The following is a 15,310-nucleotide window of genomic DNA, read 5'->3' as shown; positions in this document are numbered from 1 at the left end:
GGGCCGACTGAAACACGAAACCCAATGCAAGTCAATGGAGAATAAAAGTCGGCAGTGAGTGGAGGACAGAAAAACACCTACAGAGCCCATTTTAATGTCAAAATCATCAATTCTTGTTACTTAAGCTTGTCAATCTTAATTAACCTTATAATAATAGTTAGGTATTGAAAATTGGGGGTCATTTGGTTAAAGTTGTGGGGGGGGGAGGGCTTTTTCTTGGGCCCAGGAAATGTGGAATACGTCACGGCGGTGGAGCAGGGAGAGGTAAGTATTTCAACTTTGCAAGTGCTGTGATCTTGAGCAAGCAGGGGGGGCACACTCGTTCGCATTGCCACTGGCACAGGGTCCCTCAAAGTACGGCGTTGTGATTGACGGTGGGGGCGCCTCCCACCGGCAGAGACACTTTTGCGTACTATGAGGGGCCCTGTGCCAGTGACGTCGCCAACGAGTATGCCCCCCCCCACCTGTTGAAGGAACCTGCACTTTCATCTGCACCTTCCTCTTTGTCCCCATGTAAGGTGGTATAGTATGCGGGAAGGGGAACCTGAGTTTCAGCAGGGTCAGATTCAGGCTGTGTAGAGTGCAAGGGGAATGTAGTGGTCTGTGTCAATGTACCAGCAGACTCATCTAGCAGTGGCTGGGCAATGGGCAGGAATTAGGAGGAAACACAGATATAGGCCCAAAATAAAAAAAAGTAGGCTAAAAGCTGTTAAAAATTGGTAACAGGAGTAAACAGGCGGCATTGGTTTGTTCAGTGGAGGAGAACAACAATCAGCGGCAGACACCGTTAGTAGGCCCAACCAAACAAGTAGGCCAAATGCAGTTTCATATTCTAAATATAGGCCAAAAGCCTGAAGATTGAAGCTCAGCTTTGTGTAGTAGAGGAAAACAAGAGGCAGCAACAGACAATGTTACTAGGCCCAAACCAAGAACTAGGCCAAATGTAGTTTCATATTGTTGTTACAGGCCGAAAACCTGAAGCTTCAAGCTCAACTTTGTTTAGTAGAGGAAAACAAGAGGCGGCAGCAGACAATGTTACTAGGCCCAACCCAACAAGTAGGCCAAATGCAGTTTAATATAAAAAATATTTAAACGAAAGCCTGAAGATTGAAGCGCAAGAAAAATAAACCAGGAGAACACCAAGGAGCGGCAGACACCGTTAGTAGGCCCCAACCCAACAAGTAGGGCAAATGCAGTTTAATATTTGAAACGGGACAACAGTTGAAGTTCAGCTTGTTCAGTGAAGGAAAAAAAAGATGCAGCGGCAGACACCGTTATTACGCCTAAATAATAAAGACAGTGGTAGTAGGCGCAAAGTATTAAATGGAGTCCAGGGCCCCTGTATATTTTAACTATCATCTATCATTTCAAATAATTCGTATTGGCAGTGCCATTTCAGGTTTTACCCGCACAGACTACACAGTGGTGGAGCTAGGAGAGGTAGTATTGCAAGTGGTAGAGCACAGTTCAATCTGGGGGGGTACTGGCACAGGGCCCCTCATATTACGACGGTGTAATATGAGTTGTGGTTCAGTGTCTCCCCCCCAAAAATGAGGAAGTCTGGTGGAAGAGGCCGTGGGTTGCCAGCTGGTACTGATGGTGCTGGTGGTGTTGCATCTTGTGGTAGTGGCAAAAGCACAGTAGCACCTAAGGCTGGAGGTGTTCAGCCTGTGTCATCGTCTGACTACACAAGGCCTCGAAGGCTCCCTTACCTGGGAGTAGGAAAACAGCTTTTAAAGCCGGAGAAGCAGGAAAAAGTGTTGTCTTTCCTTGCTGACTCACCCTCTAGCTCTTTCACCTCCTCTTCCCAAAGTTCTAAATGTAAGAGCAGCCAGTCGTCAGTGGATGCTCCCGGTCAGGAAAAAGACGTTTCCTTGTGTCCTTCTCCCAAACCAAAGTGAAGGATGCAGCAGGCGACACTACAGGTTACTCCATGAAGCTCTTTACACATACCGTGCCTGGGTTCGAAAGGGAAATTGTACACTGCCAATTACAAGAAGAATAGGACATGGAGTGCACTGATGCACAGCCACAGCTAGATTGTGATGCTGTTCCATTGACTGTGATCACTACATTGCCCTCGCAGTTTACTGAGCCAGAATGTGACCCTGATGAGACTATGGTGCCCTGTCCCGAACGCTATAGCACCTTACACGGTGACACTGAGGAAGGTGCACATGACATTGAGGAGGAGGTGATAGATGACCCAGTTGTTGACCCAGATTGGCAGCCATTGGGGGAAGAGGGTGCCGCTGCCACTAGCTCAGAAGCGGAGGAGGATGATCCGCATCAGCCATCTACATTGCAACAGCTGACATCTGGCAGGCCCGTATCAGGCCAAAAATGTTTGCGAAAAACAAAAACAGTGTTAGGAGAGCGTGGTCATTCGGTGAAAGTAGCACAGCGCACAATGCCTGAAAAGATTTTCGATAGTAGGAAGAGTGTAGCGTAGCAATTTTTTCACCAAGATCAGAATGATCAGTCAAAAGTTATCTGTAAGAAATGCTCCAAGACCTTTAGCAGAGAGAAGAATCTTCAAAATTTAAATACAACGTGCATGCTTAGACATTTAACCACCATGCACTTGCAAGCCTGGACTAACTACGAAACATCCCGTACCGTTGGTTCACCTGCTCGGAGTGAAGGTAGTCAGCAATGCTACATTGCTTCCCTCACTGTAAGCCCACCGGTTAGGACACCACCAGCAGCAAATGTGGAGGTATCGTCGTAAGGCCAAAGCAGTCAGGGAATCACAAGGTTATTGGTAGGAAAGACTCTATGTTGGGCAACAACAAGAATACCATAACAAACTCTCTCTCAATCCGCCATGTCCACCACCACCACCACCGCTAGTTCCGCCATATGCAGCTCTCCAGTCCAGCTCACCCTACAAGAGACTCTCGTTAGGAAAAGAAAGTACTCATCCTCTCATCCACGTACACAGGATTTGAATGCCCACATTGCTATACTAATCTCATTACAGATGATGCCCTACCGTTTGGTTGAAAGCGAAGCTTTCAAAGACCTGATGGCCCACGCAGTACCACGCTATGACCTACAAAGTCGACATTTCTTTGCGAGAAAAGCCATCCCAGCCCTCCATCAGCATGTCAAAGACCGCATTGTCCATGCCTTGAGGCAATCAGTCAGTGGAAAGGTGCACCTCACAACAGATGCATGGACCAGTAGGCATGGCCGGGGACGTTACGTGTCCATCACGGCGCACTGGGTTAATGTGTAGAATGCAGGGTCCACAAGGGGCAGCCATAGTGCGACAGTTCAGCCTATCCCACAGTCTCAGGAAAAAGTTGGCATACGGCGTTCGCAACTCCTCCTCCTCCTCCTCCAGAAGCGAAAGCTCGTGCACAGAGCGCAGTCGCCCTACCACTCCATCCGCAGCTGCCAGTGTTGCACACGGGGTGTCCCATTATAGAACAGCTAGTGGTAAGCGTCCGCAGGCTGTGTTGCAAATGAAGTGTTTGGGCGACAACAGACACACCGCGGAAGTACTGGTGGAGTACTTGCAGCAACAAACTCAGTCATGGCAGGGCAGTGTACATCTGTTATGTTTGCTAATGACAGGTGTACTGAAGGCAATCCAGAAACACAGTGTGCTTAGCGATCAGAGCGCACACAGTGATCTGACAAATACCCAAAAATACAAGAACGAGCTCTGAGACGTGGAAACTCTGTAGACTGCACACCTGATCCTATCCTAAACACAACTAAAAGCGGCTGTGGATTGCGCCTAACAACTACCTAGGCAACTCGGCACAGCCTAAGAAACTAGCTAGCCTGAAGATAGAAAAATAGGCCTGACTTGCCCCAGAGAAATTCCCCAAAGGAAAAGGCAGCCCCCCACATATAATGACTGTGAGTAAGATGAAAAGACAAAACGTAGGGATGAAATAGATTCAGCAAAGTGGGGCCCGATATTCTAGGACAGAGCGAGGACAGTAAAGCGAACTTTGCAGTCTACAAAAAACCCTAAAGCAAAACCACGCAAAGGGGGCAAAAAAAAACCACCGTGCCGAACTAACGGCACGGCGGTACACCCTTTGCGTCTCAGAGCTTCCAGCAAAACAAAAGACAAGCTGGACAGAAAAAAAGCAACAAAAAAGCAAAAAGCACTTAGCTATACAGAGCAGCAGGTCACAGGAACAATCAGGAGAAGCTCAGATCCAACACTGAAACATTGACAAGGAGCAAGGATAGCAGCATCAGGCGGAGTTAAGTAATGAAGCAGTTAACGAGCTCACCAGAACACCTGAGGGAGGAAGCTCAGAAGCTGCAGTGCCACTTGTGACCACAGGAGTGAATTCAGCCACAGAATTCACAACAGTACCCCCCCTTGAGGAGGGGTCACCGAACCCTCACCAGAGCCCCCAGGCCGACCAGGATGAGCCGCATGAAAGGCACGAACAAGATCGGAAGCATGAACATCAGAGGCAAAAACCCAGGAATTATCTTCCTGAGCATAACCCTTCCATTTAACCAGATACTGGAGTTTCCGTCTAGAAACACGAGAATCCAAAATCTTCTCCACAATATACTCCAATTCCCCCTCCACCAAAACCGGGGCAGGAGGCTCAACAGATGGAACCATAGGTGCCACGTATCTCCGCAACAACGACCTATGGAATACATTATGTATGGAAAAGGAGTCTGGGAGGGTCAAACGAAAAGGCACAGGATTGAGAACCTCAGAAATCCTATACGGGCCAATAAAACGAGGTTTAAATTTAGGAGAGGAAACCTTCATAGGAATATGACGAGAAGATAACCAAACCAGATCCCCAACACAAAGTCGGGGACCCACACGGCGTCAGCGATTAGCGAAAAGTTGCGCTTTCTCCTGGGACAAGATCAAATTGTCCACTACCTGAGTCCAGATCTGCTGCAACCTATCCACCACAGAATCCACACCAGGACAGTCCGAAGACTCAACCTGTCCTGAAGAAAAACGAGGATGGAACCCAGAATTGCAAAAAAATGGAGAAACCAAGGTAGCCGAGCTGGCCCGATTATTAAGGGCGAACTCAGCCAACGGCAAAAAGGACACCCAATCATCCTGGTCTGCAGAAACAAAACATCTCAGATATGTTTCCAAGGTCTGATTGGTTCGTTCGGTCTGGCCATTAGTCTGAGGATGAAAAGCCGAGGAAAAGGATAGGTCAATGCCCATCCTACCACAAAAGGCTCGCCAGAACCTTGAAACAAACTGGGAACCTCTGTCAGAAACAATATTCTCAGGAATGCCATGCAACCGAACCACATGCTGAAAGAACAAAGGTACCAAATCAGAGGAGGAAGGCAATTTAGCCAAGGGCACCAGATGGACCATTTTAGAAAAGCGATCACAGACCACCCAAATGACTGACATCTTTTGAGAAACGGGAAGGTCAGAAATGAAATCCATCGAAATATGTGTCCAAGGCCTCTTTGGGACCGGCAAGGGCAAAAGCAACCCACTGGCACGAGAACAGCAGGGCTTAGCCCTAGCACAAATCCCACAGGACTGCACAAAAGTACGTACATCCCGTGACAGAGATGGCCACCAGAAGGATCTAGCCACTAACTCTCTGGTACCAAAGATTCCAGGATGACCAGCCAACACCGAACAATGAAGTTCAGAGATAAGTTTATTAGTCCACCTATCAGGGACGAACAGTTTCTCTGCTGGACAACGATCAGGTTTATTCGCCTGAAATTTTTGCAGCACCCGCCGCAAATCAGGGGAGATGGCAGACACAATGACTCCTTCCTTGAGGATACCCGCTGGCTCAGATAAACCCGGAGAGTCGGGCACAAAACTCCTAGACAGAGCATCCGCCTTCACATTTTTAGAGCCCGGAAGGTACGAAATCACAAAGTCGAAGCGGGCAAAAAATAACGACCAACGGGCCTGTCTAGGATTCAAGCGCTTGGCAGACTCGAGATAAGTCAAGTTCTTATGATCAGTCAATACCACCACGCGATGCTTAGCTCCTTCAAGCCAATGACGCCACTCCTCGAATGCCCACTTCATGGCCAGCAACTCTCGATTGCCCACATCATAATTACGCTCAGCGGACGAAAACTTCCTGGAAAAGAAAGCACATGGTTTCATCACTGTGCAATCAGAACCTCTCTGTGACAAAACCGCCCCTGCTCCAATCTCAGAAGCATCAACCTCGACCTGGAACGGAAGAGAAACATCTGGCTGACACAACACAGGGGCAGAACAAAAACGACGCTTCAACTCCTGAAAAGCTTCCACAGCAGCAGAAGACCAATTAACCAAATCAGCACCCTTCTTGGTCAAATCGGTCAATGGTTTGGCAATGCTAGAAAAATTACAGATGAAGCGACGATAAAAATTAGCAAAGCCCAGGAACTTTTGGAGACTTTTCAGAGATGTCGGCTGAATCCAATCCTGGATGGCTTGGACCTTAACTGGATCCATCTCGATAGTAGAAGGGGTAAAGATGAACCCCAAAAATGAAACTTTCTGCACACCGAAGAGACACTTTGATCCCTTCACAAACAAAGAGTTAGCACGCAGGACCTGAAAAACCATTCTGACCTGCTTCACATGAGACTCCCAATCATCTGAGAAGATCAAAATGTCATCCAAGTAAACAATCAGGAATTTATCCAGATACTCACGGAAGATGTCATGCATTAAAGACTGAAACACAGATGGAGCATTGGCAAGTCCGAACGGCATCACTAGATACTCAAAATGACCCTCGGGCGTATTGAATGCAGTTTTCCATTCATCTCCTTGCCTGATTCTCACCAGATTATACGCACCACAAAGATCTATCTTAGTGAACCAACTAGCCCCCTTAATCCGAGCAAACAAGTCAGATAACAATGGCAAGGGATACTGAAATTTAACAGTGATCTTATTAAGAAGGCGGTAATCAATACACGGTCTCAGCGAACCATCCTTCTTGGCTACAAAGAAGAACCCTGCTCCCAGTGGTGATGACGATGGGCGAATATGTCCCTTCTCCAGGGATTCCTTCACATAACTGCGCATAGCGGCGTGTTCGGGCACGGATAAATTAAATAATCGACCTTTAGGGAATTTACTACCAGGAATCAAATTGATAGCACAATCACAATCCCTATGCGGAGGTAGAGCATCGGACTTGGGCTCTTCAAATACATCCTGATAATCAGACAAGAACTCTGGGACCTCAGAAGGGGTGGATGACGAAATCGACAAAAATGGAACATCACCATGTACCCCCTGACAACCCCAGCTGGATACCGACATGGAATTCCAATCCAATACTGGATTATGGGTTTGTAGCCATGGCAACCCCAACACGACCACATCATGCAGATTATGCAACACCAGAAAGCGAATAACTTCCTGATGTGCAGGAGCCATGCACATGGTCAGCTGGGCCCAGTATTGAGGTTTATTCTTGGCCAAAGGTGTAGCATCAATTCCTCTCAATGGAATAGGACACCGCAAAGGCTCCAAGAAAAACCCACAACGTTTAGCATAATCCAAATCCATCAGATTCAGGGCAGCGCCCGAATCCACAAACGCCATGACAGAAAACGACGACAAAGAGCATATCAATGTAATGGACAGAAGGAATTTGGACTGTACAGTACCAATGACGGCAGACCTAGCGGACCGCTTAGTGCGCTTAGGACAATCAGAAATAGCATGAGTGGAATCACCACAGTAGAAACACAGACCATTCAGACGTCTGTATTCCTGCCGTTCAACTCTAGTCATAGTCCTATCGCACTGCATAGGCTCAGGTTTAACCTCAGGCAGTACCGCCAAATGGTGCACAGATTTACGCTCGCGCAAGCGTCGACCGATCTGAATGGCCAAAGACAAAGACTCATTCAAACCAGCAGGCATAGGAAATCCCACCATGACATCCTTAAGAGCCTCAGAGAGACCCTTTCTGAACAAAGCTGCCAGCGCAGATTCATTCCACTGAGTGAGTACTGACCATTTCCTAAATTTCTGACAATATACTTCTATATCATCCTGACCCTGGCACAAAGCCAGCAAATTTTTCTCAGCCTGATCCACTGAATTAGGCTCATCGTACAGCAATCCGAGCGCCAGGAAAAACGCATCGACACTACTCAATGCAGGGTCTCCTGGCGCAAGAGAAAATGCCCAGTCTTGAGGGTCGCCGCGCAAAAAAGAAATAATAATCAAAACCTGTTGAATAGGATTACCAGAAGAATGAGGTTTCAAGGCCAGAAATAGCTTACAATTATTTTTGAAACTTAGAAACTTAGTTCTATCTCCAAAAAACAAATCAGGAATAGGAATTCTTGGTTCTAACATAGATTTCTGATCAATAGTATCTTGAATTTTTTGTACATTTATAACGAGATTATCCATTGAAGAGCACAGACCCTGAATATCCATGTCCACACCTGTGTCCAGAATCACCCAAATGTCTAGGGGAAAAAAAAAAAGTGAACACAGAGCAGAAAAAAAAAAAAAAATGATGTCAGAACTTTTTCTTTCCCTCTATTGAGAATCATTAGTTGGGCTCCTTGTACTGTTATGTTTGCTAATGACAGGTGTTATGAAGGCAATCCAGAAACACAGTGTGCTTAGCGATCAGAGCGCACACAGTGATCTGACAAATACCCAAAAATACAAGAACGAGCTCTGAGACGTGGAAACTCTGTAGACTGCACACCTGATCCTATCCTAAACACAACTAAAAGCGGCTGTGGATTGCGCCTAACAACTACCTAGGCAACTCGGCACAGCCTAAGAAACTAGCTAGCCTGAAGATAGAAAAATAGGCCTGACTTGCCCCAGAGAAATTCCCCAAAGGAAAAGGCAGCCCCCCACATATAATGACTGTGAGTAAGATGAAAAGACAAAACGTAGGGATGAAATAGATTCAGCAAAGTGGGGCCCGATATTCTAGGACAGAGCGAGGACAGTAAAGCGAACTTTGCAGTCTACAAAAAACCCTAAAGCAAAACCACGCAAAGGGGGCAAAAAAAACCCACCGTGCCGAACTAACGGCACGGCGGTACACCCTTTGCGTCTCAGAGCTTCCAGCAAAACAAAAGACAAGCTGGACAGAAAAAAAGCAACAAAAAAGCAAAAAGCACTTAGCTATACAGAGCAGCAGGTCACAGGAACAATCAGGAGAAGCTCAGATCCAACACTGAAACATTGACAAGGAGCAAGGATAGCAGCATCAGGCGGAGTTAAGTAATGAAGCAGTTAACGAGCTCACCAGAACACCTGAGGGAGGAAGCTCAGAAGCTGCAGTGCCACTTGTGACCACAGGAGTGAATTCAGCCACAGAATTCACAACAACATCTTGAGGCAGGCAAGGTATTCAGTGATAACGGAAGGAATTTTATGGCTGCCATAGCCCTTTCAGAACTGAAACACATACCTTGCCTGGCTCACTGTTGTGATAGGCAATTCAGTATCACAATGGACATAGCGGTCAGAGCACATACAGTGATCTGACAATAACCCAAAATAATAGAACGAGCTCTGAGACGTGGGAACTCTGCAGACCGCAATCCCTAATCCTCTCCAAACAACACTAGAGGCAGCCGTGGATTGCGCCTAACTCTGCCTATGCAACTCAGCACAGCCTGAGAAACTAACTAGCCTGAAGATAGAAAATAAGCCTACCTTGCCTCAGAGAAATACCCCAAAGGAAAAGGCAGCCCCCCACATATAATGACTGTGAGTTAAGATGAAAAGACAAACGTAGGGATGAAATAGATTCAGCAAAGTGAGGCCCGACTTTCTTAACAGAGCGAGGATAGGAAAGATAACTTTGCGGTCTACACAAAACCCTAAAGAAAACCACGCAAAGGGGGCAAAAAGACCCTCCGTACCGAACTAACGGCACGGAGGTACACCCTTTGCGTCCCAGAGCTTCCAGCAAAACAATAAGACAAGCTGGACAGAAAAAATAGCAAACAAATAGCAAAGAAGAACTTAGCTATGCAGAGCAGCAGGCCACAGGAATGATCCAGGGAAAAACAAGTCCAACACTGGAACATTGACAGGAAGCATGGATCAAAGCATTAGGTGGAGTTAAGTAGAGAAGCACCTAACGACCCCACCAGATCACCTGAGGGAGGAAACTCAGAAGCCGCAGTACCACTTTCCTCCACAAACGGAAGCTCCCAGAGAGAATCAGCCGAAGTACCACTTGTGACCACAGGAGGGAGCTCTGCCACAGAACACACAACACTCACACCTTTAACCTGGTGGTGCAGGACTTCCTCAAAAATTATCCAAAGTTACCAGCCCTGCTTCTGAAGGTGCGAAGACTTTGCTCGCACATCCGCCGGGTGCCCATACACTCCAGCCGTATGCTGAACCATCAGCGATCGCTGAATCTTCCCCAGCACCGCCTAATAATCGACGTTGCAACAAGGTGGAACTCCACACTGCACATGATTCAGAGGCTGTGCGAACAGAGGCGTGCTGTTATAAATTTGTGGGAGGATACACGGGCAGGCACTTGGATGGCAGACATGGAGTTGTCTGGTGTGCAGTGGTCGACGCTATCATAAGCATTAACATCCCACTTATGCGTCTGCTGATGCAAAGTTTGACGCACATTAAGGAGCAGGCGTCTGCAGTCGAGGAGGAGGGAAGCCTTGATGACAGTCAGCCATTGTCTGCTCAGGGAACTGTACAGGACGAATTGGCGGACGAAGAGGATGAGGAGGAGGATGATTCTCAGGTGGCAACAGAAACTGGTGGCATTGCAAGGTCTGGTACAGGTTTATTGCGGGACACTTGTGATGTTGATTTGCAAGAAAGTGGGCCTCAACCCAGCAGAAACAGTTAATTCACACCTGGAACATTGGCCCACATGGCTGAGTATGCCTTGCGTATCCTAAAAAGGGACCCCCGCATTTTTAAACTGATGACCGATGACGACAACCGGTTGGCCTGCCTCCTGGATACAAGATATAAAGGAAAACTGCAAAATATCATGCCACATGAGAACCTAGGTCAAATATTGGCTACCAAACAAGCAACTCTTGTAGACCGTTTGGTTCAGGCATTCCCAGCACACAGCGCCGGTGATGGTTCTCACACGAGCTGCAGGGGGCAATATGGCAGAGGTGCAGAAATCCGAAGTGGCGTTGGACAGAGGGGTTTTACGACAAAGTTGTGGAATGATTTCGCAATGACCGCTGACACGACAGGGACAGCTGCATCGATTCAAAGTGACAGGAGACAGCATTTGTGCAGTATGGTTACAAACTACTTTTCCGCCCTTATCGATGTTCTGCCTCTCAGGTCATTCCCCTTTGATTACTGGGCATCTAAACTAGACACCTGGCCTGAATTGCCAGAATATGGATTACGGAACCTCGATTGCCCTGCTGTCAGTGTGCTTTCAGAAAGAGTGTTCAGTGCTGCTGGTTCAATACTGACCGAAAAAAGGACACGTCTGGCTACCAAAAATGTTGATGATCTAACCTTCATTTAAATTAACCAATCATGGATTTCACATTCTTTTGCCCCACCTTCCCCTGCTGACACGTAGCTTGCCTGAAAGATGACTTGCTTTTGGGGGGAGACTCAGAACCCCAACTCTGGCCCTGTGGTATAACACAACACTATGAACATGGAAGAAAGTGTCTGCCTGATATACGACGCACTAGCAGTACAGCTGAATATACACTGTGTGAGAATTTGAATCTCCATTTTTTGGGGGGAGACACTGAATCCTAACTTTGGCCCTGTGGGATAACACAACACTATGAGCGTGGAAGAAAGTGTCTGCCTGATATACGACGCACTAGCTAGCAGTACAGCTGAATATACACTGTGTGAGAATTTGAATCTCCATTTTTGGGGGGGAGACACTGAACCCTAACTCTGGCCCTGTGGGATAACACAACACTATGAACGTGGAAGAAAGTGTCTGCCTGATATACGACGCACTAGCAGTACAGCTGAATATACACTGTGTGAGAATTTGAATCTCCATTTTTGGGGGGGAGACACTGAACCCTAACTCTGGCCCTGTGGGATAACACAACACTATGAAGGTGGAAGAAAGTGTCTGCCTGATATACGATGCACTAGCAGGACAGCTGAATATACACTGTGTGAGAATTTGAATCTCCATTTTTTTTGGGGGGGGGGAGACACAGAACCACAACTCTGGCCAAGTGGTATAACAGTAAACTATGAACGTGGCAGAAAGTGGCTGCCTGATATACACGACACACTAGCAGTACAGCAGAATATACACTGTGTGCGAATTTTAATCTCCATTTTTTTTGGGGGGAGACACAGAAGCACAACTCTGGCCCAGTGGTATAACAGTAAACTATGAACGTGGCAGAAAGTGGCTGCCTGATATATATGACACACTAGCAGTACAGCAGAATATACACTGTGTGCGAATTTTAATCTCCCTTTTTTTTGGGGGGGGGAGACACAGAACCACAACTCTGGCCCAGTGGTATAACACAACACTATGAACGTGCCAGAAAGTGGCTGGAATTATTATTTTTTTAAAAATTAAAAAAAAAAAAAAGCTCCCTACAATGAGCTCAGGACAAGTATGGCAGCAATAAAAAGGACTGCTTAACACAAAAATGTGGACAAATAAACAAGATAGGTAACTGTGCAGAAAGGAGCAACAGGAATTTTGCTTTAAAAAAAGCAGTTGGTTTGCACAGCACCGTGCACACAGCTATGCAGCTGCTGCACTACAATATGACCTCCACTGTCCCTGCACAAAATGGTGGTGTGGGACAGTGAAAATCGCTCAAGCACAAGCAGTTTGGGGGTTTATATTTCCTCCCTAACTCTGTCCCTGCTTCTGACTAACTGCAGCAACACCTCTCCCTATGCTCAGATCGGCAGAAGTAAGATGGCGGTCGGCGTGCACGCCCCTTTATACCCCCTGTGACGCCACAGACAGCAAGCCAATCACTGCCATGCCCTTCTCAAAGATGGTGGGGACCGAGACCTATGTCATCACGCTGCCCACACTCTGCGTCCTCCTTCATTGGATGAAAAACGGCGGTGACAGCGTCATATGAAACGCGACTTTGGCGCTCTGATCGTGTACCGCATGGCCGATCCCACTGTAGGATCGGTTCGGGTTTCATGAAACCCGACTTTGCCTAAAAGTCGCCGATTTATGAAAATGACCGATATGTTTCGCTCAACCCTAATCAGGATCTCTGTCTCAACATTATGCTGCTCTCAGATTAGGTGACAAAAGCCTAGTGACTCAGCAGTCTGGCAATTTGCATTGATATTTGATTGAAGCTGTGGATAGCCGCACACTATTTGTCGCCATTCAGATGAATTGCTGCAATCCATGGATGCGCAGGGTGCGCCAGCATAGGCTCCCTGTGGCTATGTGCACACGTTGCGGATTTGACTGCGGATCCGCAGCGGATTGGACGCTGCGGATCCGCAGCAGTTTTCCATGCATTGTACAATACCATGTAAACCTATGGAAAACCAAATCTGCAGTGCACATGCTGCGGAAAATACCGCAAGGAAATGCAGCGGTTTATTTTTCACAGCATGTTAATTCTTTGTGCGGATTCAGCAGTGTTTTACACCTGTTTCATAATAGGAATCCACAGGTGTAAAAACGCAGGTGAAAAACGCACAAATTCCACAGAAAACCCGCAGGGAATCCGCGAGGAAAAATCTAAAATGGAATCCGCAATATGTGCACATACCCTGTAGGCGCAGCTCCTATCACCAGGGTAGACATGGAAAGAAACGCTGGTGACCTTAGGGCAATATGTGTGACGCCATACCTTGCACGTGTTAGCACTGCAGGTAAAGCTGTACTGTAAAATCTGAGATAATTCTGTGTTCTCCTAGTAAGCTCATATACAGTATCCTGTTATCTGCAGTTTCCTGTATTATTGTTTATCGCACATATAACTAAATGACTTCCTGTCTAGATATTGCTGTGGGTGTGTGACCTCACATTTCTTTTTAGTGGCTTTGTAGAATTAGTGCAGTAAAGGATTTCAGAGAATAACAACTTTGTTCGTTTAGTTATGTTTTTAGAGGTTTCTGAACTTTTCTTCATACCCTCTCCTCTTTTCAGTGGTTTCCTTGGCAGTGACGAGTTTGCAGTTTTCTGATATGTTCTTGACTGTTATACATTTATGATAGAATACCTGCAATATGAAGCGACACCCAGTGATAGAATACCTGTCAATATGAAGAGACACCCAGTGATAGAATACCTGTCAATATGAAGAGACACCCAGTGATAGAATACCTGTCAATATGAAGAGACATTCAGTGATAGAATACCTGTCAATATGAAGAGACATTCAGTGATAGAATACCTGTCAATATGAAGAGACATTCAGTGATAGAATACCTGTCAATATGAAGAGACATTCAGTGATAGAATACCTGTCAATATGAAGAGACATTCAGTGATAGAATACCTGTCAATATGAAGAGACACTCAGTGATAGAATACCTGTCAATATGAAGAGACACTCAGTGATAGAATACCTGTCAATATGAAGAGACACCCAGTGATAGAATACCTGTCAATATGAAGAGACACTCAGTGATAGAATACCTGTCAATATGAAGAGACACCCAGTGATAGAATACCTGTCAATATGAAGAGACACTCAGTGATAGAATACCTGTCAATATGAAGAGACACTCAGTGATAGAATACCTGTCAATATGAAGCGACACTCAGTAATAGAATACTAGTCAATATGAAGAGACACTCAGTGATAGAATACCTGTCAATATGAAGAGACACCCAGTGACAGAATACCTGTTACTATGAAGCGACACTCAGTGATAGAATACCTGTCAATATGAAGCGACACTCAGTGACAGAATACCTGTCAATATGAAGTAACACTCAGTGATAGAATACCTGTCAATATGAAGCGACACTCAGTAATAGAATACTAGTCAATATGAAGAGACACTCAGTGATAGAATACCTGTCAATATGAAGCGACACTCAGTGACAGAATACCTGTTACTATGAAGTGACACTCAGTGATAGAATACCTGTCAATATGAAGCAGCACCCAGTGATAGAATACCTGCAATATGAAGCGACACTCAGTGATAGAATACCTGTCAATATGAAGCGACACTCAGTAATAGAATAATTGTCAACATGAAGCAACACCCAGTGATAGAATACCTGCAATATGAAGCGACACTCAGTGATAGAATGCCTGTCAATATGAAGCGACACCCAGTGATAGAATACCTGTCAATATGAAGCGACACCCAGTGATAGAATACCTGTCAATATGAAGCGACACCCAGTGATAGAATACC

This window comes from Ranitomeya imitator, chromosome 1 (assembly GCF_032444005.1).
Source record: "Ranitomeya imitator isolate aRanImi1 chromosome 1, aRanImi1.pri, whole genome shotgun sequence".
NCBI classification, from domain to species: Eukaryota; Metazoa; Chordata; class Amphibia; order Anura; family Dendrobatidae; genus Ranitomeya; species Ranitomeya imitator.
The sequence above is the reverse complement of the archived record's forward strand: the minus strand, read 5'-3'. Positions refer to the sequence as shown.